Genomic DNA, 23,820 nt, shown 5'->3' on the forward strand with positions numbered 1-23,820 from the left:
AAAATGAAAAATTGTAAGGACTGATATCTATGTCTCAAGATATATGCTCCAGTTGTTTTTAAGAAAATTAACTTTTTAAAAATATATATTGGCCTATATTTGGGCTTTATATATGTTAGAGCCCAAATGTAGCTCAATGTAGACCAATATAGCCCAAAGATGGCCACCAGAGACAAAAAATACAAATGTAGCCCAAATATCAGCCAGATGTAGCGCAACTATAGCTCAATGATAGTATGTACCAGAGTGTTCCAAAGAACAACTAGAGCGGTAACAGTCTTACTTATAAAGTGAGACTTTTAGTTAGGAATTAGCATTAGAAAATCCTTTGAAATTCACTAAAAAAAACATAGGTTTCACACCAGTTATAGTTAGGTATTAACATTTAAAAAACCTAGTAAATTCACTGAAAAAACCATAGGTTTCACACCAGTGATAGTTACCTGGAAATTTTACTGGCATAAAACCATTGAAATTCCCACGTTATAGTTAGTTGGACTCACTATAATTGCGCATGTATTGCATTGCTGATGACATCACATATTACATCACTCATGACATGGTCAGTGACATCACTCATGACATCACTGATGGCACCATCCTTGTGACAGAGAGACTGACCTCCTTTCACTGTAAAGTAACCCTTGAAACATATATTAAAAAATAGAAACTAACATTTTCAAAAAAGTGGAGATACCTATACCAGTTACAACAACCAATTCAGTAATTCCACCATTTACATACACATCCACTCATTCACCAACAGTTCTATATAGTCAGTCATACATATACTCACTCATCATATTTAGTGAGACACCTATACATCCGTTAACACACCGACAGTCTTCCATAAGTTGCTCACACACATATTCACACATGCAAATAAAATATTTAACATCCATTTTTTTGCATATACAGCTATACACACACTACCACCTTACTTCTAAGGAAACTTACACATACTTACTCTCTTAAACAATCACTTATAGAAGCACATACTTATTTAAACAAGAACTCTTTCAATGTCTGACTCTCACATATACTCACTTATATACACCAATACTCACATATACTAGATTAAAACATATGTAGTTACTGATAAAGACACTAGTAAGACAATCATTCACTTACTAACACATACATATACACACTCACTCACCCATACAGTCCGGCACATATGCTGTCTTCAAAACACATACAAACAGTGAGTCAGTCATTGATGCATCTGTGTGCTAAGTAACACCCCCACCAAATCATACAGACATTTATACTGATACTAAAAAAACATCTATAAGCCATAGAAACACACATGTAGCTACTCACCATCCATGCACCCACTTATACACAAAGTGAAACACTGATACAAACATTTAAATATTGAAACAATACTCGCTAATATATGTATTCACTATGATACACTTAATAAGCCAGTTAACCAATCATTTTTTTTTTTAAAAACATCCATTAAGACACTTATTGAAACATTTATTCTTCCATTGACCTTTACATATACATATATAAAACATGTTTATTTTTCAGAAAGGCACACATTCACTGGATGGTGTCATCAGTGATGTCATGAGTGATGTTACTGACCATGTCATGAGTGATGTAATATGTGATGTCATCAGCAGTGCATTACACGCGCAAGTTATAGTGAGTCGAACTAACTATAACGTGGGAATTTCAATGGTTTTATGCGAGTAAAATTTCCAGGTAACTATAACTGGTGTGAAACCTATGTTTTTTTCAGTGAATATATATATATATATATTTATATATATATATATATATATATGTATGAAAATAATTTTAATATTTTTTTAAGTTACATTAATTATTTATTAATTTTACATTTATTTAAGTATTTCAAGTATGTTTAAATTAATTATATTTATTAATATATTACTTTTAAATTACTTTTAAGACATTTACAAAATTCTATATTTTGACTGTCTATATTTTTTACACTGATATTTTGGAGTCGATATTTTTGTATTTACCTGTTTGAAGATAGGAAGTCGATATTCTGGCATTCTATATTTTTCAACGATATTTTGGCACGTCGATATTTTGTTCCTCGATATTCTGTCAGTGATCCGTACCATCCTGGTCTAACAAAGAATTTAGCATTGTCAAATGTGCCCTGATCACCGCTATCAAGTCCATCATAAGGGAAGACATTCAGGAAAAGAGAGTTGCTTATAAAACTGTTCTTGCTAGGGCAAAAAAAGGAATAGAATAGTCAAAACTGGGGACTCCTTTTAGCAGCCATAAGGAGCAACAACCCAACCATATTCTGGAACTTAATAGCCTTTGGGAATAGGAAAGAAGATCTAAAATTGACAATAACACTGCAGCAGAGGCCTGGATAGCTCACTTTACAAATTTATGCCAACATAAATTAGATGAGGACCCAGTTTCTGAACATTCAGTTACCCCCCTTAATTTGGGCCAGAGAGGGCACAGATGATTGTTCTTTGATAACATGTATGGAAGTAGAAGAGGCCATGAGAAATATAGCACCATGTACACCTCCTGATATCAATAAGATCACTGGTGATATGTTTTTATCTCAATTAGACGTCTGGACACCTTAGCTTCCTGTGATTTTTAATTCTATGTTAAATTGAGCCAGTATTCCCAAAACGTGAGCTGGGGTAGAGATTTCCCCGTTTACAAAATGGGCTGCCCCCTTGGATCCTGCCAACTATAGGTAAATTACCCTATTGGAAACCTCCCAAAATCTTTTAGCAGGGTGATTTTTAGTAGACTTTAACTCTGGCTTGAAGAGAGAACTATACGTTTTCCGCTTCAAGCGGGCTTTCGTACCAATACTTACACTGTGACCAGGTTTTTAGACTGCAATTGATTTCCTGGATGGTCGTAACTTTTGAGAAGGGTAGGCTCTATACAGGTTTTGTTGACCTTGGAGCTGTGTTCAGCCTAGTCCCTAGAACCCGATTGTGGAAACATCTAGCTGAATTGGGCATTCCACCTTACCTGCGCAGCATAATAGAGAGACTGCATTAGAGCACGTAAGCGCAAAGCAGATGTGGTAAGCTGGGTGTAGTCACTGAGCCCATTCCCATTAAGGGTAGTGTAAGACAGTGTTGTGTTTTGGGCCCCACCCTTTTACCTTGTTTTTAAATGATTTAGACGATTTTTTAAATAGTAGTGATAATGACGCCCCTCATCTAGCAGGCATGAGGGCTCCGGCTCTCATGTTTGCTGTCAACATTCTTCTGCTTTCAAAGTCACCCATGGGGCTCCAGAAATTATTTGATGGCTTTGACAGATTTTGCAGGATGAGGGGGCTGAAAATTATTATTAGTAAAACAAATTGTATTGTCTTCAACCCCTGTCTTTCTATGCGCTCAAACCCCATCTTGAAAGTTGTCACCTCAGAGCGGGTGCATCTCTTTGATAATTTTGGGATTACATTAGACGAGAAGCTAGATTGGTCATTGCAAGTCGCTAAAAGAAGACTAAAATTGGAGCAGCTAAGCGAGTGTCTCTTTGTAAATTTGGATCTCCAGTTGTCCAACTATACTCCTGGGTGCCTCTTTATGGTGCAGAGATCTGGGCCACTAAAACTAAAAACCCTTTACAATAGTAGAGAACAGATTTATTAGGCAGAATTTGCATTTACCGGTCAGCACTCCTCTACTTCCATTGAGGCTTGATTTGGGACTCAGGCCGATCTCTGAAAGCTAGAAGTTCACCTGTTGACGTTTTGGAGAAGCATTTGGGCCACCACCAAACTTTTGTTATATCAAAGGGGATTGGAGGAAATTCAAGTTACCCTGATGCAACTAAACTCTCCTGGATCAAATATGTCAAAGATTCCTTAAAGGAGATGGGCTTGGCCAGTCTCTGGGATGACCCAGTGGGCATGTTCTCATTAATTACTGCACAGGAGATGAAAAATCTATTTAAAAATTGCAAACGATACAATTTTTTCATGCATGCAGAAGGCACTTTATTTACCTCATTTTTAACAATAAAAGATAACTATAATCTGGGAAACGTTTGTAATGACATAGAGCCGAATTTAGCAAAGAACTATATGTCCAGTTCAAACATGGAAACCTGCCCCTCGATTGTTTTAAGTTAAAATGGTTAGGACCATTTGATACTATAAATCTTGTGTGTTATATGTATGGTTATAAGAGGGAGGATGTACCTCACTTGCTATTCTTCTGCCCAGTTTACAAAGGTCCACATGCAAAAAGCTCGATCCCTATTTGAAGGAAATTATGCCGAATGAGGAAGCATATTAGATCCTTCGAGCTGACACAACCCCATACTTGGTATTCGTGCTGCCCAGATTTTTGTTTCATGTTTGGTTGATAAGTAGCAGAAAGCATGTTGATTTGAACTAAACTGGCACTTGCTATTGGATTCTATAATCCATGCACTTATTATTTTATTTTTTTCTTCTTATCCTTAGTCATATTGTATTTATGGACCTGTAAGGGTCACACATGAATCCTGGTGGATTGTTTCATATTTTTAACTTGTTGGTGTTTCTTTTAACTTCCTGCAGATACTGTATTTTTATTGTGCTTCTCCTTTATGATATATTACCTAAATAAAGAGTTTTAGAATGGTAAATAATATTCAAAGGATTACTTCGTCAGCCAAATTCCTTTCACTTACTGATCAATCTGTCCACACACTGGTGTTTTTTCTGTACAACCAGCAGCAGGATTTTGGACCAGATTCATGTCCTCTTTAACAAAGCATCCAAGATACAGATACCAAAGAGAAACACGTTAGTATTAGCTTTAAGCTCTAATTTTAAAGAAACCTGTTACTGGAGAGTGGGAAAATGTACATTAATCAGTTTACCTGTCATTTTTAGGTCGAGCCTGCTTGTGTGATATTGCTTGCGTAAAGAGTCTGTCCATTGTTATCCATTTATTGGCTTTAGCGCCACTCTTATTTGTTGCCTCCTAATTAGCCAGCAGAGGGCAAGAATCACTTAACTTCCTTCCTGTGGAGCAAGACCAAGCACCAATTGATTCTATTTGTAAGCTGCTCATGCTGTGATTGAGGCACTATTTCGTGTGGTTTTTGCCATTTTTAATCAGGTCAAACTCGACCCAACCTGAAGGAACTGGAGGACGTTGCATGAGCACCAGCTACATTACACAACAGCACTTCATTTTATTTAATTTTTGACAAGGTGAGATTTGCCCAGAATCACAGGATGTTGAGCTGACGCCAAGACTCAACCTCAATTCCCCAGTCTGCTGCTCAGGCCGTAGCACCACATCCTTCTTTCCACTCCTTCTCCATATGTTGATTGGTCGATTTTTGAAGGAGAAACAAAAAATCGACTTTGGAGTGATCGAATCAATCTCAGAGATGTAATTCTGTACCACAAAACTATAGTGAGCGAAGTGTTTGACAGCAAACCCATGAGTGAAGGCTGTAGGGGTGGGCGGAATTTGCGTAATCGCGTTACACAAATCTCTGCAAAACGGTAAAAAATCTCAGCGAACACGTAGAAATTCCGCGAACACGCAGAATTGCTTGTTCGCGATGCTTTTTACCTGTTCGCAATCGCTGTTTGCGTGCTCAGGGGGAAATATCTTGCGAACACGCATTTTGAGAACGCGAACAAGTAAAAAATTTCGCGAAGTCGCGGAACGCAGAATTTTGGGCAATTTTGCATTCTCCGCGGAGCGTGAAATTACCCAAATTTCGCTGATTCCACAAACGGTACAGAATTTTCCACCCAGGCCTAATGGACAGTTGAGTTTCCACCCAGGATTCTTCTTTGTAACTATTTATGCGTAATACAATGAGAAAACAACCTTACCACATATTCACGAATAAACTCGCGCATACATTTCATTTAATTGACAGGACTTTGAAAATAAAAAAAAACGATCTTTTTGAACACTTCGGACATTTCTGACAAAACAGAAAACAGAAAAGGACTCAGATAAAGAATGCTATACTTTTTCTATTCATAAACGTCTCGTATCGGAGCCGCCGGAGAAAATGAACATTCAGAAAAGCTCTGCCGGACAAGAAAAGCTCTGCCGGACTAATGTAATGTATGAGCAAGTAAATGTAGACCTTGGTTTGGAAATGGGGCAGTCCAGAGATCGATAGCCGGGGAGGGGGGATGTTTATAGTACCAGTATGCAGCTGCAGGCTGCATTAAAAGTGCAGTACCATCAAGCTGCTGAGAATACTAAACAGTTTGCAATCTTGTTTGATATATTTGAGTTCTCACATCTATGTACTAAAATAACTGCAATCTCAATTCAACTGCACCATGCAGCCACTCACGATGATGCACTTAAGCATTGCCTTGTGCAAAATGCAGCAAGCACTTCACGGCACTCGTTATTCCTCATTCAGGACACAACACACCATCACCAAGAAAAGAGATCTCAATATACGACAAGCAAAAATACATAATTACTCAAAGAAGCAGATAGGTGTTTAGCAGCAAGACACGGGGGCACAAAATATTGAAGTTGAAGCCTCCTGTTTCCAACCAATATTTGAAATGATGGTAACATTCACACGGGCACACCAGCCATGTCCTAATTGTAATTTAAACTAGGCCTCGGCGGTAAATTCCGTTCCGCTCCAGGAATTTGGGTAATTTCGTGTTCCGCGGAGAGTGCGAAATTGCCCAAAATTCTGGGTTACGCGACTTTGTGAAATTTTTTGCTTGTTTGCATTCTCAAAATGCGTGTTCATGAGATATTTCCCCCCGAGCAGGCAAATAGCAATTGCAAACAGGAAAAAAGCATATCGAACAAGCAATTCGGTGTGTTTGCGGAATTTCTGCATGTTCGCAGAGATTTTTACCATTTTGAGGAGATTTGCGTAACGCGATTATGCAAACTCCGCCGACACCTAATTTAAACTAGGATTTGAAAAGTCAATGGGTCTCGCCCATGTGAGATCTGAAAGCTTTGTCAATGTTTTTTTAACTGTGTTGCACAGTAGCACAGCTGCTGTGCAGCATAGCTAAAAGCAAAAATAAAAATAGTGCTCTTGACCTAAAAGTCTCAATGCTGGACGCTTTTTATCACTTTGATTTTACATTCAACATTGATAAGCCAATGAGCTCTACTATTTGGCTTTTCCATGTTTCAATGTTTTGAAGACGTATCGTACAGCTGTATGGCTGCTGAGCAGCATGATTGAAAGCAAAACAAATAAGGGCTATGACGTGACCAGCTTTGACTACGTGATGCACTTTTTCTTTCATACACTTTCAGCCATGCTCCAGATCACGTTGCTGTAATTTACGCATCGTTGGCATTGCAGGATTTATGGGCACTGGCAGGATGGACCAATTTGTTGAGCACCTACTGTTGGAGCTTTTTGGTCATGAACACTTTACCTCCACCTTGGTGGTGGAACTCGCCCATCGCTCCCTTGGCCCACCTCCCATTCCTGGGGCCCCACCAGGTCCCATAATTGGCCATCTGTTAAATGTAATGGATCGAGACACTGTGCTTTGTCTGGCCCGTGAGCATGGACACGTGCAGTATCAAGACTCCAAGCTTTCCTTCTTTCTGGATTACACCTTGGTGGTGCAGTAGGCATGCCCTAAATTCACAGATGGACAAATTGAACTCAGACGACTGTGACTGAAGTATGGTATGGTGTTCCCGGTTCGATTGCGAGCTGACGTTAACGGTAAGACGCAATAATTAGACACACCAGAGATGGTCAGGCCTTCTGCAAATGCTATGCCAAATATCATTCACTGACCTCTCATGGCCCTCTTGAGTGCTCGCCACCTGACCTGCATTCTACAGTTCTGATGTATTCCCTCAGGACTCATCTGTCCTGATGGCTGCTGCATAAGTCAGATATGGATGACCCTTGGTGGTAGGGTCGGGCGGGTGTGTACCAGCCTCCATTCTGTCTTGAAGTTTTTTTTACGAGTGCTATACATATTCAAATAACTTGTTGGCCTAAATCCTGATCTCAACTTTTCCCTGTTCAGTTTGGCAGACTAGTTGCCGAAGCGTTGCTCACCGCTCTGTAGTGTACATAGTGGTGATTATTTCTTTATCTCTGTTGGTAAAATTGTGAGGTTGTATCATGGGGACTCACTAGGCATTTTATGGGCCTAGTGTGGGTGGGGGGGGTGGAGGTTGGGAGGGTGTTTTTGTCTGGAATGTTCTTGTCTGTTCATTTGGGTGGAAGGGTCTATTACACAGTGTGAGGGAGCCCCCGCGATAACCCCCACTTTGAATCAGGCGACTGTATTGAAAGACCCCTGGGTGCCTTACCACGTACATCAGAATGAGGATTGTGAAAACCTGGATCCGACTATCCCAGTAACCCAAGGGTTTTTCCTTCACAGAGCAGCTCGGCAAGAATGACACAGAAGTGGTCCACCCCTGGAGGGTCGGAACGGTAAGCCCCAACACCCAATCAGGAAGTTTTGCGGGTCAAGAGGAGTGGCTAAAAAAGGAGGACTGAAGTACGTCACAGCTGTCAGCTGCTGGGAGACGGAGAACACGGGAGAGCCGAGGAAGCGCTGGCAAACCAGAGGAAGACGCGTAGTAGGATCCAGAGAACCGGGTGGAGAGCGAAGGTGGCAGCGGAGGAGATGGAGATCCGGAACCCCCAGAAGTGTGGTCCGAAGACTGTTGGATCCCGGAGGAGGTGGATGAGCCGCAGCAACCCAGGAGGGTTGCGGCAGAGAGCGTGTGTGGTTTGGGTGGAGGGAGGACGGAAGGGAAGAGTGGGAAAGGGGTGGATCGCGGGACTGTTTCTCCACTGCATAAACACCCATAAGAAGCACCCCACTGCACCTACAAAACCCTGAGCACTTAAGCTTATGCAAGTCACCTTAAACCTTCTCCAACACCGCCCGTTATCCAAGCTTAGACATAAATCAGCTACCAGTGATTTTTTTTTGTTTTCCCTTCTTTTCTCGAGCTCTTTAACTTTTGTTTCTTGTGTTCCATCACTACTTACCTTAGCCCCTCACTTAGGTGGTGGAAGTAGATGTAAAATATTCACCAGTTACACTGACTGCCACCTTTTATTCTCTCGAGTGAACGTCAAGACTTCGGGACCCCGACCAGCCCCACCAGAAAACACAAGATTCCACGGCTTGAGAGGACTGTATCTCCTTTGGAACCGGTCACAACGAGCATTTATTCGGAGTTTTGTTCATCCTGTGCCAATTCAACAGACATTTTTCTCTTTTCATATTGACCTCCCTCCTGGTATTGATCTGTTACACAACTTTAATAAACCTGACAGTATAGATCTCATACGGCCTCCTCGCTTCTGTTTCCGACCCTCCTTCCGACACACAGACTGCACGATGCTCTTTACTTCATAATCATTGTGTGTGAACATGTCACATAACGCTATTGACCCAGGGGAAGCAGGTGCTACAATATCTTACACGCCATGGCACGAAGATCGCTTTTTTGCAGGAGACTCATCCCCTGTGAAATCACCTGGGGCCCACATAAGTAAATTTCTACCTAGTCACGCTGGGTCTGCATTTTAATACATAGTACGGTTCCCTTCAAACCCATGGATTGATACACAGATGATGATGGCAGGTATATAGTGGTCTAAGGGCTGTTTGCTGGCCAGAGCGTATTGCTGCTTAGCATTTACACACCAAATCTTCCCTCCACAGATTTTTTCCAGGTACTGCAGTCAGTCCTGGAGTGAGTGGACACCAACCATGCTAAACTGGCAGGCAACCTCAATATCTTCCTCAATCTCATACTTGATTCCATAGCTGTGACGCCTTGCAGCAAAGTGAGATCACTCTGCATCCTACGTGATATCTGCAATACTTACTCCCTGCGGGATGCATGGTGTTTTTGCAAGACTCAGATTCTGGGGCCTACATTTTATTCTGCACCACACAACTCCTGGTCCCACATAGACCACTGGTTATTATCTTTGGCAATCCTCATGTGGCTAGTCAGTGTGAACTCTCTACCGCACACTCTATCGGACCACGCCCCAGTTCGCATTGTATTCGACGTGCCCTTTGTGAGGGGTGTCGAGCGCATTTGGCACTTCCTTTACAAAACCTCTATGATGATGTCTCTGAGAGGAGCTCGCGCTAATTGAATTCTTTGATCTTAATGTGGGATCAGTGAAGATGCAGGCCATCCTTTGAGAGGCCTTCAAGACATACATTTGAGGCTTATGCATATCCAAGCATGCCGGTATACTTCACCACATACGCGGGCCCTCTCATAAGTTTAGACCCTTTTGTGTCTTGACGATACAGATGCACAGCAATGTGATGCTCCACAGCTTCTGCGCTATGCTTCCCTGAAGAACGAATTCCGGTCATCTTGCTGACAGCAAAGTAACCTACCTGGGGAAATATGCCAGGGCCCAAATCTTTGGTGAGGGTGGACATCCTAGACAAACACTGGCACACTTGCTCCATCCGCAAAGGGAAAGTACTTATATCCCTGAGCTGCGGCTCAGAGATGGGGCAGGTACTACAGACAACAGCACTGTGCTTGTGGGGCTCCCCCATTACTATCCAAGTTTGTACACCTCCCGCTGTTTGTGAGGTAGTAGAGATGTGGCAGATTATCTTTCAGAGATAGCTACAAAGTGGATATCCTTCCCTTAGCAGCAGTGCCTTAGTGAACCAATCTCTGAAGAAGAGGTGATTAGCGCCATCGATTCCCTGGATGGGTCTAAATCCACCGGACTTGATGGCCTCCTGGGAGTCATTTACAAGACCTACAAACAGCTCCTTGCACCCCATATGTTGGGTATGTATGCCGAGTCACTTGACATTGGAACCCTGCCCCCTGCCTTTTGCGAAGCAGTGATCACACTTCTTCTAAAACCTGGCATGGACACGTTGCATTGTCAATCGTATAGACCTCTCTCATTGTAAAGTTTTGACAATAAACTCCTGGCTAAAATACTTCTGACTCTGCTCTCCCTTTTGTTGAAAACCATTATCTCACCTTTGCAGTCGGTATTCGTCCCTCACCGTTCTACATCTCTCAATCTCCAAGCATTCTTTTCGGTGCTCAATAGAATCTCCCCAAATACTCCAATGGTGCTGACAATTCAAGATGTGGAACAGGCCTTTGATTCACTTGAGTGGCCCTTCTTGCTACAATGCTCCAAAAGCTAGGTTTGCCAAGGGTTTTCACATCTCTTATTATGCTCCTTTACTCGCAGTCGATGGCTCACATTCAAGTCAGTGGAAAACTCACAGCCCCATTTGAGATAACCAGGGGTTTGAGGCAGGGCTAACCCCATCTCTGTTGTTATTTATCAGGGCCATGGACCCCCTGGTTCGACATCTACAAGAAAAAACCCTCCACCGAAGCTTAGTTTACTACTGGCCCCTTGCTTCTTTTATTATATTCAGATGATATTTTGGTGATGTTGCGCCACCCCGCAGATAACCTAGCTCCCAGTATCTGTGAGATCTTACATTTTGGTCAGTTTTCAGGCCTTCAAATAAATTGGAGGAAAATCCGAACTGTTCCCACATACTGAGGCCACAACACCTGTGGCGTGCAAAACACCCTGACATGGTCGGCGACATGGTCAAATATTTAGGCATCCATATTCCTTGGAATAAGGAAAATGTCCTTCAACTGAATTATGGCCCTGCAGTTGACCACCTTACAACACATATCGAATGGTGGATCCGCCTGCCACTTTTGATGGCCAGGTTCACAGCCATAATTATAATGGTGGTTCTTTCCCACTTTTTATACTTATTCGTAAACATTTCTATCCCTCTCACTATTGTATTTTTTTAGCCACGCTGAGAGGCTTGCTATTGAGGTTGGTCAAGGCAGGCCGCAGGCCATGGTTGGGTTGGGATATTTTACTTCTCCCCTATAAGGTGGGTTTGGGGTACCACATCTCCAACTTTATTATATAGCATTGCAATGCCAGTATGCACACCACAGGGGCGCATGGCTCCCATATGACAGTCCTGAGCGTGATCATGCTTGCAGGATCCCGTTACGTGCACTCCTCCCTTACAGGATTCCCTTAGACCCCATAGACATACAAACTCCCCGCACCACATGCTGTGCATGGTGGAAACTTATCTGACTAGTGGGGGGAGATCTTTTATACTCTCTGCTGCCTCTTGTGGATAATCGGTGGCTGCCTCCTGCACAAGATACCCTTGTCAAGACAACGCAAAAGCGGCGTGCCCTATTAATGTTTGTAGACCTATTCCCGGATGGACGCATTCTTTTCCATGCCGAAGATGTGTGTTTTGCCGCTCAATCAACCTTTTTGTTTTGCACCGTGTCCACAGTGCACTATGAGAACAGATCCCCTCAGATCCGCTCACCCCCACTGAGTTTACTCCACTGACCACATTGATGGATTACATTGATGGAAGACACCTTGAGGCATATGTTTCAAGCCAAATTGCGATCGCAAACGCTAAAATTAGCAGAATTTCAGCGTTTGCAATCGCAATTTAACTGTGAGATTGATTGATTGATTGTGCAATGTATGAGAAAGAAAACCACTCACAAAATAAGGAATTGCAAAATTTACGATTCCCAATTTTGCGTATGCATTTATGGAATTGCAAATTGCGATTCCTTAAATGCAAAGTAGGAAGCACCGAAAAAGTGAGATTGTGGTGGTAATTAGTTATTTCTGGAAAAATGCACTTTTTTGCATTTTTCAAAGTGCCATGAGGTGCACATACACGCCATATTTCAGGGGTGCAACAGGGTGTCCTTTTGACACCCTGGCACCCTAGAAATTGCATTCTCAATTTGCGATTCTCTAATTGCTAATCGCAAATTGAGAATGCCTTCCCATTCTTTCCCATGGGCCTCCTAGCCCTTAGGAATGTATGGGAAGGTATTCCTTATTTGCGAATCTCAATTTGTGATTTGCATATAAGGAATATGTGGGATTCACAAAATTATTAGCAAATCCCACATTCATAGCATTTTGCGATTCTCAAATTGTGATTTACTGAAAATCGCAGTTTGAGAATTGCAAAACAACATTTTGATACATATGGCCCCTTGTCACTAAACTCTATCATGCAAGCCTGGCCTTGGGACCAATTGGTCGGAATTTGAGCGCTGTGGGAACGTGAGCTACAACAAGCCCTACAAAATGAAACTTGGTATTATTGCTGTCACCAAACACAACTTGTATCTCCCAATCACAGACATAAATTGGTACACTTCGAATGTCTTAGTCGCATGTATACTACCCCTAGCTCCCTGGCCAAGATTGTTCCCATTAAGTCTCACTAGGTCCTCAGCCTGTCCTAAGTGCCAGGCAGATGACCCTGACTTTGCGCACCTTACTTGGACAAGCATCCACATTAGGGACTTTTGGGTCGTGGTTTTCTCACAGATCTCCTTAATGGTGGAAGCCTTCTAACACCTGAACCCCTTCTCGTGTTACTAGCTATGTACCTGATGTTCCGGAAAGTGTCCGTGGGTTCACAGCGCTGGTATTGTTACTCACGAAAAGTGAGATAGCATTGCCTTGGGGCAGCAGACGTCAACCAATGGTGGCCGAATGGCTCAAAAGCCTTATTTTGTGTGATAACACTAGTAAAAAGTATGCTTCCTTGCAACCCCCTTATCTCGCGGACAGCATATTTGGCAACCATTTCATACTTACCTGTAACAACGCGCACAACAGGAGGCCGACTGAACAGTTACACCATCTCCCTGTCTTCAAGCAATGCTCCTAGTATGTAATTTGCTTACACTGTTGTAACTTGAATACACATATGTTCCATGCAGACTAGAAATACTTTCTGCTATGTCACACCTTATGAAGTGGGAAAAGAAGGCATTATTGTCTGCTTAGTCCTTCCTTCAATATTGGTATGACTACTGCACATGTTCCTTCTCCCATGACGTGGGCTGTCTTTGTGTGTGTTTTTTTGTATGTATTTTAAAATGATAAATAAAATAAAAAATAAAAAAGTGGACTTTGCTCAAATTGTTTCAATTCCACCCACTGTGGATTGCACCACCAGAATTCAAGTAATATCAATAAAGAATGTCCAGAAATGTTATATCTTTCTTTTGTTTCTTCTTTATTCAATTTTCTTTTAAGCAGCCAACGCGTTTCGTTCAACAGAACTTCATCAGGGCGTGCTGGCTGTGTCCAATGTGCACAGGCATCATATCTCGTTTTTCTATTAGTTACATCCAGGTCAGTAACAAAGGCTATTGTGCCGAGCGAAAAGTGGCGTCCTCTCCAGAGGAAAGAGTATCCGTATAGAAGTTTTATACGGTTACTCTTCCTCTGGAGAGGACGCCACTTTTCGCTCGGCACAATAGCCTTTGTCACTGACCTGGATGTAACTAATAGAAAAACGAGATGTGATGCCTGTGCACATTGGACACAGCCAGCACGCCCTGATGAAGTTCTGTTGAACGAAACGCGTTGGCTGCTTAAAAGAAAATTGCGCCGAGACACCATTCGTGGTATTTGTTGCGCTTTATAAGTTTTAAAAATAAATAAAATAAATAAATAAATATTGAAGAAACAAAAGAAAGATATAACATTTCTGGACATTCTTTATTGATATTGACATTACTTGAATTCTGGTCGTGCAATCCACAGTGGGTGGAATTTTTCATTTGTTTTTGACAAAACAATTGCCTCTTGGGAGCAACAGGGGCAGTGGTAATGCACACCATAGGAGCTAACAGCTCTGCATAAAATAGATAACGGAGGCGGGCAGGCCCAAGGCCTACAGTGAGGTGCAGCACACTCAAAAAGCCCTTTTGAGTGTTGAGTAGAGTTGCTCAGGAATAGGGTCATATTCAAATAGTTTCAACTACTGGCCTATTAGTATCATCCCCCTTCAGGCCGTGGTTTGATTCAACATCAAGAACATCTTGGCTTAGCCCAGAGGAGTATACATTTATCATCTCATGCTCTTGGCTGTTTGGTGTGCATGAAAATGTAAACAAATGCCTTTCTTGTAACTGTACCTTGCCTCAGCCATATCCATCTGCATATGCTAACATTCCCCACAAAGTGTGCTTGTCTTTGATTTGGAAGCACGCTGTGAATTGGCATGCAAGATGTGACGTAAAGGAACAATTGATCAGGTAAAAACTTTTTACAAATTTCCAAATCTTGAAGTCAATTTCCCAGTTCTTATGAGCCTAGCTAAGCAACAGATGTACTCTTTGTGAGAATTATCACATGAGTGATGCTAGAAAACCATGTGTAGTGGATTTTAAATTTGGATCTAATCTGTAATTAAGAAGCTTACCTATGTGAATCCTTTTATCCTGTGATCTCCTGGTAGGTTGATATTGTTATTCAGAGAATATTGGTTTTTCCACTGGTCAATAAACTCTTTCAGATTTAAAAAAAAACAAAAAATAGTGATTACATTTTTAAATAAAACAGGACTTCAATGACAAAAATTCAATTACTAGAACCAGAAACATTGAATTTTGAATGTTTTAGAGAAAATAGTGTCAAAAGGCTTAAATCGCCAACTGGGATCTCTGGTCACTCCAGAATGGGGCAAAGTCACAAGTTCATGCTGACTGCAATGTTGCAATGGCCTGCTCTGGAAAACCGGTTAAGCTAGCTGAACAGGTAACCCTGAATCCTGGTTTGGAGAGCATTGTATGGTTCCATGTCGATGGTGTCTCATGCAGCAAAGGCAATGTGTTGGTTACGGAATGCTGCAAAACTACAGTGCGAGGTCCTGTTGCATTTATGTTGATGATCCTGCTGACGGGGCTTGCGAGGTGCAGTTTGGCGTCAGGGATGAGTCATGCAGTTGGGGCTATGTGCAAGTTCTGAGGAGCTGCAAGGCTGCGATGCGGATTCTGGTGTCTACAACGAGATTACTGTCAACAAGAGATGTGAGAACCTGTGCCAAGGAAGCATCGTTCAGTGGTGGTTCCGTAGGCAATGCGGGCTGAGACAGTGATGCGAGTCTTTGCAACAGATCCAATCAATGCAGCAGCGAAGATGCATTGGTTCTGCTCTGAGTTGCGTTGTGCAGTAGAAGAGGAGATGCACTGGTTCACTGGAATTACAGAGATTGGCAAAGCACCTTAATCCCACATCCCAGGGCCAAGGACTTATGTGTCCCTACTTGGCAGGGTAGACTCACGGATGGCAGTATCCAGGTGTATATGCAAGATTGTTGGAAGCCTGTTCTTTCCTTGAGGCCTCAGATAAGGAGGCCAGTCAACTAGCCCTCTGGTACTGGGTTCAAGAGATGAAGGTCCAGTCCTTCTCACCTCGGCAAGAGAGGAGCAGGTCAGCACAGAAGGGCAGCAGGTCCTTCAGGGCAGCAGTCTAGCAGAGTGGCAGTCCTTTGAGCCCCACAGCAATCCTTCTTCCTGGCAGAGTATTCAGAGGTCCAGAAATGTACTGAAGTGGTGGTGTCTGAGGCACTTCTTTTAAACACAGTTGTGCCTTTTTAGTGGGGAGAAACTTCTAGTGGCATGTCTTTGAAATGCACAGATGCCTTGCCTTCCTGGAACTGGATCCAGACTAACTACACAGGGTATGGAGCCCTGTGTGTGGACACAGAACACGCCTATTCATATGTAAGTGAGGGTAGATTCAGCTCCTCCCGCCCATCCTGCCAGTGATGCTCCCCTCCAGTCACACTTAAGCTTCAATTGCGTGTGACTGTCTAGGAGGAAAACACAAAGACCAATTGCCAACTACATCCAGTCATGTGATCAGAGACAGACTAAAGTCACCAAATGGCTAAGGCAAAAAAAGCCAACTTCCTAAAAGTGGCATTTTTGGCACTGCAATCTGACTTCACCAAATGTTAGGATTTTAAGCATTACTCAGTTATCTCTACCCATTTCGAAATTACACTTATGAAATGTAATAAATTCAACGTATTCCCATTTGGCTTTTCATGTTCACTGCACTCGTAGTGGAGGCCGATGCGCCTCTGCCCTAATGGAGGAACTGCCACTGGCAGCTGACCCAGTAATACTCCATTATTGTAATTCACAGAGGTAAATCGGGCAACTTTAATTTGCCGAAAGCTTGAGAAATTACCAATGGAAAGAAGGTTTCTGATGATTATTGGTATTAAAGTCTCAACCTTTTCGTACGTATTTATCAGCACAAGTTCATAACAAAGGACTTAGAAGCACCAAACTAGTCCACTTTATCCTGCAAATGTTGCAATTCTGTGAAGTTCATATGCTTTTTCTGTCACAAAATGTTTAAATCAAAGTCCTGGATCAGGTGTTCAGGGGTCATTCGGTATTTATTTATTTATTTATTTTATTTATTATAGAGTTTTGTATAGTGCGAACAAGACCCGTGGGTATCAGAGCGCTTAACATAGGGTAGGTGAAAAACATAACATATATATAGACAGTAAAAAGAATCACAGATATGAGGTAGATGAGATGCAATCATTCTTGACACATGTGCCAGTGTGATCAAAGTGAGTTGCAGCTCCAATTGTATCAAAAGCAAAGTATATACACATAGGTGAGGTAGATAGTTATAAGTCCCTGAGGGATGCGGTTATAAGGTCATTTAAAGATACCGTTTGGAGGTAGGTTTTGGGCCGTTCCATAACCTAGAATTAGCAAATCTTTATAATATTGATTATACTTCGCCTTTCTGATGTCATAAATGTTCTGAAGTCAAGCAGCAATAGATCAGGGCAGTGATCGATGTTCTTCTCTATTTATTGTATTTGTTCATCAAAAGGCTCTTCACTTCCCGCTTGAATGCTGCCACATTTTTGATCTTCCGAATGGTTGGAGGGAGTGAATTCCAGATTCTGGGGGCAGCTCCTGAGAATGCTCTGTCATAGGTTTTTTTCTTTCTGAAAATGGCTGGTCGTAGTAGCAACTCCTCAGCGCTTCTGGCTGGTCGGTTACCTCCAGACAGCTGAATTTTCTTGGCTAGGTATCCAGGGGTGTTGTAGTGGAGCGCTTTATGAGTGATACAGGCTATCTTCATTTGGATTCTGGCTTCGTAAGGTAGCCAGTTTAAGGCTTTCAAGTGAGGGGATATATGATCATATTTCCTAGATCCAGTGATAAGTCTTGCCGCGGCGTTGAGGCAGGCTTTTAGTGGGGCTGTGGATGTTTTTGGTAGGCCAGCTAAGGTGGTGCAGCCATATTCAATCCTAGAGATAACCAAGGATTGGATTGCCAGTTTGAGATCTGGCTCTGAGATGAATGGTTTCAGTTTTCTTAAGTAGTTCAGGTGGAAGCGGGCATTTTTAGCCATTGAGTTAATGTGGGCTTTCATGTCTAGATTCTCGTCTAGAGTTATTCCAAGCGATTTAGCTGAATTGACTAGGGTTGGGGTGCAGTTGAGCGCAGTCACGAGTTTCGTCCATTCCTTTATTTCCGCCTGGCTCCTTGGTGGTGAGATTAGTAGGAACTCTGTTTTGTGAGCATTTAGTTTCAGATGGTTGTTAGTTAGCCATTGTAGTGCCCTTTTTAATGTCTCGTTCATTAGTTCAATGTCTTTTAGGGATGCGATCTTTATGTATATCTGCGTGTCATCCGCATACATGTGATAAGATATCTGTGATTTTTGGAGAATTTCTGTAAGTGGTTCGACATATAGGTTAAACAGATCTGGGGATAACGTCGATCCTTGAGGGACTCCTATTGAGATAGGGCATGCAGATGAGATAGATTCGTTGACCCGGAATCGCTGTGTTCTGTTTTGTAAGAAGGAGTTGAACCAGTCCAGTACAATTCCCGACAATCCCATCCTGTCCTGCAGCCTGGTCAGTAGTGCTTCATGGTTTACTGTGTCAAACGCCGATGACAGGTCAAGGAGAATCAGTAGGCATGCTTGATTTTGGTCAAGTGCCTGTATCGCATCGTCGACAATATGGAGAATCGCTGTTTCCGTGCTATGTCCTGTCCTGAATCCTGACTGGCATTCGTCAAGCAAGGAGAACTTGGTGATGTGTTGGCTGAGTTGGTTCTGGACGCATTTCTCAATTAACTTGGCTAGTACAGGGATATTGGTCACTGGGCGAAAGTTGTTTGGATCTGAGGTGTCCGCTGAGGGTTTTTTGATTATGGGTGCGACTTGACCTGTTTTTAGGCAGTCAGGGAGGATCCCTTGTGACAGAGAGGCATTTATTATTTCGGTCCATATTGGAACTAAAACGTGGTTGATTTCTCTTAAGCACTTTGCCGGAAGTGGGTCTTGATAGTGATTGTTTGGTTTGATTTCTGAGAGCGTCTTGGCGATCATGTGCTGGTCGTACAGTTCGAATGTATCCCATCTTGCCTTGTTTTTTGCATAAGTACACTCCGTTGAAGAGACGGTATCGCTCAAATGCAGTCGTTCGATGGGAAGGTTCGCCACGGCGCTTTTGAGCTCTGCCTCTAGCGATTTAGCCTTCTCTGTGAAAAATGTAGAAAAGTCATCGCAGTTTAGGGATGTTTTTGTGTTCTCTTGACCGGTTTTGGCTAATTTGTTCGATTGCTGCTTTAATATTTCAAAGAGTTTTCGTGGTCTGTTTTTGGCATTGACTAGTTCAGATCTTATGAACTCCTTTTTTGAGTTGATGATCTTTTTGTTATATTGTCTTCTGATTATTCTGAGGGTTTTCAGCTCGGGGGATGAAGGGTGTTGTCTCCATTTTCTTTCGGCCATCCTCAGTTTGCGCCTTTCTTCATTTAGTGACTCATTAAACCATGGATTTTTTGTCTTCTCCGTGACTCTTTTCAGTTTTAATGGCATGGTGTGATTGACGATATTTTCTACCGTAGTTATGTAATGATCGGTCAGCTCATTGACATTTTCCATGTTGTTCGGTGGCTTTAGGTCTCTTTCACAGCTTTCAACCAATAGCTCCATATTTGCTTGTTTTGTGTCCCGCATCCATTTTTTGGACTGGAAGGGTTGTCTGGTCCTGCCTTTTTCCATTATGGGTATCCCGAATATTATAGCATGATGGTCAGACCAGTCGCATGGGGTTATGGAGAGGATAGTTGTATCTTTGTTCCTAGAGATAATCCAGTCTAATGTCGCTCCTTTCGAGTGTGTGGGTTGTGTGCATATTTGGGTGAGGTTTAGTTCGACGAGGAAATCTTTAAGCGTGTTGACCAGTTTATCGTTGTCGTCCTCCCAGTGTAGGTTGAAATCGCCTAGGAATATGTTTTTGGTTTTGCTGTTAGAGTTGGCCGTTATGATCTCCATTAATTCCTCTGTGAACTTTGCATTGTCCCCTGGTGGGTGGTAAAACGTATGTATGTTGCATCTTTGATTGTTAGTATATTTTATCTTAAGACCCAGGTATTCGCTTGCTTCTAGAGGGTCTGCTTGAATTTGTTTGACCTCCATATCAGATCGATAAATGCAAGCTATACCTCCCCCTATCTTTATAGGTCTATCCAGTCTCAAGATGTTATATCGAGGTGGTACTAAGAGGTCCAAGGTTGGGGATGAAGATTCCGTAAGCCATGTTTCTGTGAGGACTGCTAGATCAATGTCCTTGTTAATGATGAGGTCCGCTAAGTCCGATGCATGTTTGGTAGCCGACCGACAATTGAGTAGAAGACATGTCAGCGGATTTTCTTTGTTACTAACGTTCATATTTTCGGATTCAGTTGTTGTTAGCTGTATGTGTTGTAAATTGTGAGGGTTAGATGCTCTATCCTTCTTTCTTGATGTTCTGTTGTTGTCGAGTGGTACTGTTTCAATTCTTTCTTCGTCCATGTGGTTCAGTGGTTCATATGTTCGGATTAACGCCAGCGTTTCCTCCTTTGACAAGGATTTTGTCCTGTCTGGACGGTTATCTCTATTTTTTGCAAGCATGTTAGTCTCATTACTGATTCTTTGTGAGGAGAGTCCGAGGTTTTGAATATGCTCGATCTTTGAGAGAATGCTCTCCGTCATTGTCCCTATTTTTTCAATCACCTGTAAGGTATTAATAGTGACTTGTGTGAGCTTGCTCATTTGTTTCTGAAGTTCCTTTATATCTCTCTTGTTCTGGATAGATTTCTTAGGTGTGTCTGATCTGTTTATCCTGCCTTTGTATCCTGTTCGTCTTTGTTTTGGATCTGTTCGGATTTCCGCAGCCCTTTTCTTTGAAACCTTTGTTTGATTAACGGTTTTCATTCTATTGGAGGTGTCGTCTGTGCTAGCTGTGTTACGTGTTGTCGGGAGCGCGTTTGCGGAAGAGGATCCGTTCACCGCTAGTATTGTACTAGAGAGAGGTATAGGACGATTGGTATCTTCTGCCTCCTCCAATTTCTGGTTATCATAGGGTATTATATTCGTGGCCGGTGTAAGCACTACGTTGGAAGTCTCAACGTTTGGAGACGAGGGCGGCACTTCACTTTGAAGCTGGTCTTGTTCATTGTTTGCTTGATAGGTAGATCCTTCTGTCCTATCTGTCGTGTTCTCTGGTACTGACATTACTATTTCAGGTACATCTTCCGGGTTAGGGCTTTGAGCGTGTTGGTGGCCCTTAGTTCTACAGGTGCCTCTGGTACTGTTATTGTGGATGTCATGAATGTTCAGTGGTGGGGTCAGGTGGAATTGGTATCTTGGGTCTTCTAGTGAATCTTTTAACGTTTGGAATATCCTGTCAAATTTCTCTAGTTCTCGATTTGCTGCTTGTACCAGCACAATTCCGGATTTGTATATGGAGATGCTTAGTTCGGCTCTGCATCTTATTGATGGTGAAGTCATCATCTTTGTGCCATGTGGGATGTTTTTCGTAGCCTTAATGGCAAGCAGCTTTGTGAAGGCATTTCGCCATTTAGCTGTTTTATTTGTGTAGAATATGAGGTCGTTCATTGTCGTACCTTTAACTACATTGAAATATAGATCCGAGAAAAGTGTGTCCGGGTTTTTCCTCAGTGTGTCGTGTTTGAACTTCTTCGCTGCATTTTTGGTGAGACCAGGCGGATATTTTATATTCTGGGCATTTAGGCCAACAGTCTCTAGGTGTCTTACATTCATTCTATTTCTGTGTTGTATGACTTATGGTTTCTCTTTGATTCAGGGTAGGATCACTGCTGATGTTGTTTATTGCTTGTTCTGGTTTTCCTTTCCGGACCTGGGAGTGTCTAGATATGGGTTTGTTGAGTAGTATTAGATATTGCGTCAACATCAACCAGTTATTCATCAATTATTCACCAGTTATTCACCGGAACTAGGAGTGTCTAGATATGGGTTTGTTGAGTAGTAGTAGATATTGCCTCAACATCAACCAGATATTCATCAATTATTCACCAGTTATTCATTTATTAGTCACAAAGATAGTAATTGCTAACTCGCTCACTGATCCTTGTTATGAACTGGTATGAATTTGTGTATCATAGGATGCACTGTAGTGCCTGACTACATAAAAACACGCTTCATTTTCTGAATTACGTGAAGCACGCTTTTTCCATTAAGGAACAAAATGTTTGTAGATTTCAGAATAACAGACAGTGTATAAATATTACAATGAAGTAGTAATTTGCTCATATTACATCTGATGCTTGCTGTCCTTTCACCCATTGTTATACTACAATTACACTCTTTCAGAGCAGTGCGAGCGTTAAAGCAATCAAGATGGAATGTTCACATTGTTAAAAAATAAGGCAAATGTATTTTTTTAATTAAGAGCAGTTCGGATGTAAGCCTGTAGGAGGTTTTAGCATAATTTTCATTTTCTTCTAAAAAAGAAAGGAGTCACAGAAATGAGAAAGAAAACTCGACACATTCAGATTGCTTTGCAGGATTAAAAAATAATGTGAAATAACAAAATGAGCGTTTGAAGTCACCTTGTCATGCAAATTCTAGTCAGTTCCGTATGAAGTGATTTGCTTTGTCTTGTGTTGTTGTCTGCGCCTCTAACATAACATGTGAAGTGCTTCCAATAGTTCAGATATGACAGTCTATTAAAAGAGTGTTTTTTTAGAATGTTTTGCCTCAATGACCATTTGAAGTGTTGTTAGCCATATTGACAGCTCTGTGTGGTTAAACACCCACCCTATTATTCTGCATAATAGCTCGCTGTTCCCATGTTTCGTTTTTTCTAAAGATGTTCTTTATTAAATGTTCATGCAGCAATTTCGCCTATACACAAAATACTCCTACACTGCGCCTGATATTTATATATATATATAATTTATATATATATATATATATATATATATATATATATATATATATATATATATATATATATATATATATATATTAACACGTTCCGTTTCCGCCTCAAGGCTCGCTCACTCCAAGCGCCCTCCCAAGCAGCACAGACACGGACCTGGAATTTCAGTGCAGTTTATTTCTTGATTTGCGTGCAAGTTGCCATAATTTTTCGGCTCACCCGGAGCCTTGTTCATATATATATATATATATATATATATATATATATATATATATATATATATATATATATATATATGTATATATATGTATATATATGTATGTATGTATGTCTATATATGTATGTATATATATATATATATATATATATATATATATATATATATATATATATATATATATATGTTGTTTTTCTATTAAAAATTTAATCTTTAAAACGCTCGACAATAATGGTTAAATCTGAGAGAACCGCATGGATAATGTCAGGTGCACAAGGCTGTTTTATTTTACGTCCCTCCGTTTCTTTTATTGTATCGGTTTCCTTCCTAGTGAATTATTTGCTCAACAAGCCCTGTCATTCCCATGTCTTTTAAACCGTGTTCTTTTCTTCGCTACTATGTTTTAAAGATGAGGAAATGTCTTTTATGACTAATGCCTTTGTCTTGTAGAAGGGAAAACACTATATTACAGCTTGAAATAGGTAGTTGTCGAGTTTTTTAATTTAGTTGCTGTTGATGA

This window comes from Lissotriton vulgaris, chromosome 10 (genome assembly GCF_964263255.1).
Source record: "Lissotriton vulgaris chromosome 10, aLisVul1.2, whole genome shotgun sequence".
NCBI lineage: Eukaryota > Metazoa > Chordata > Amphibia > Caudata > Salamandridae > Lissotriton > Lissotriton vulgaris.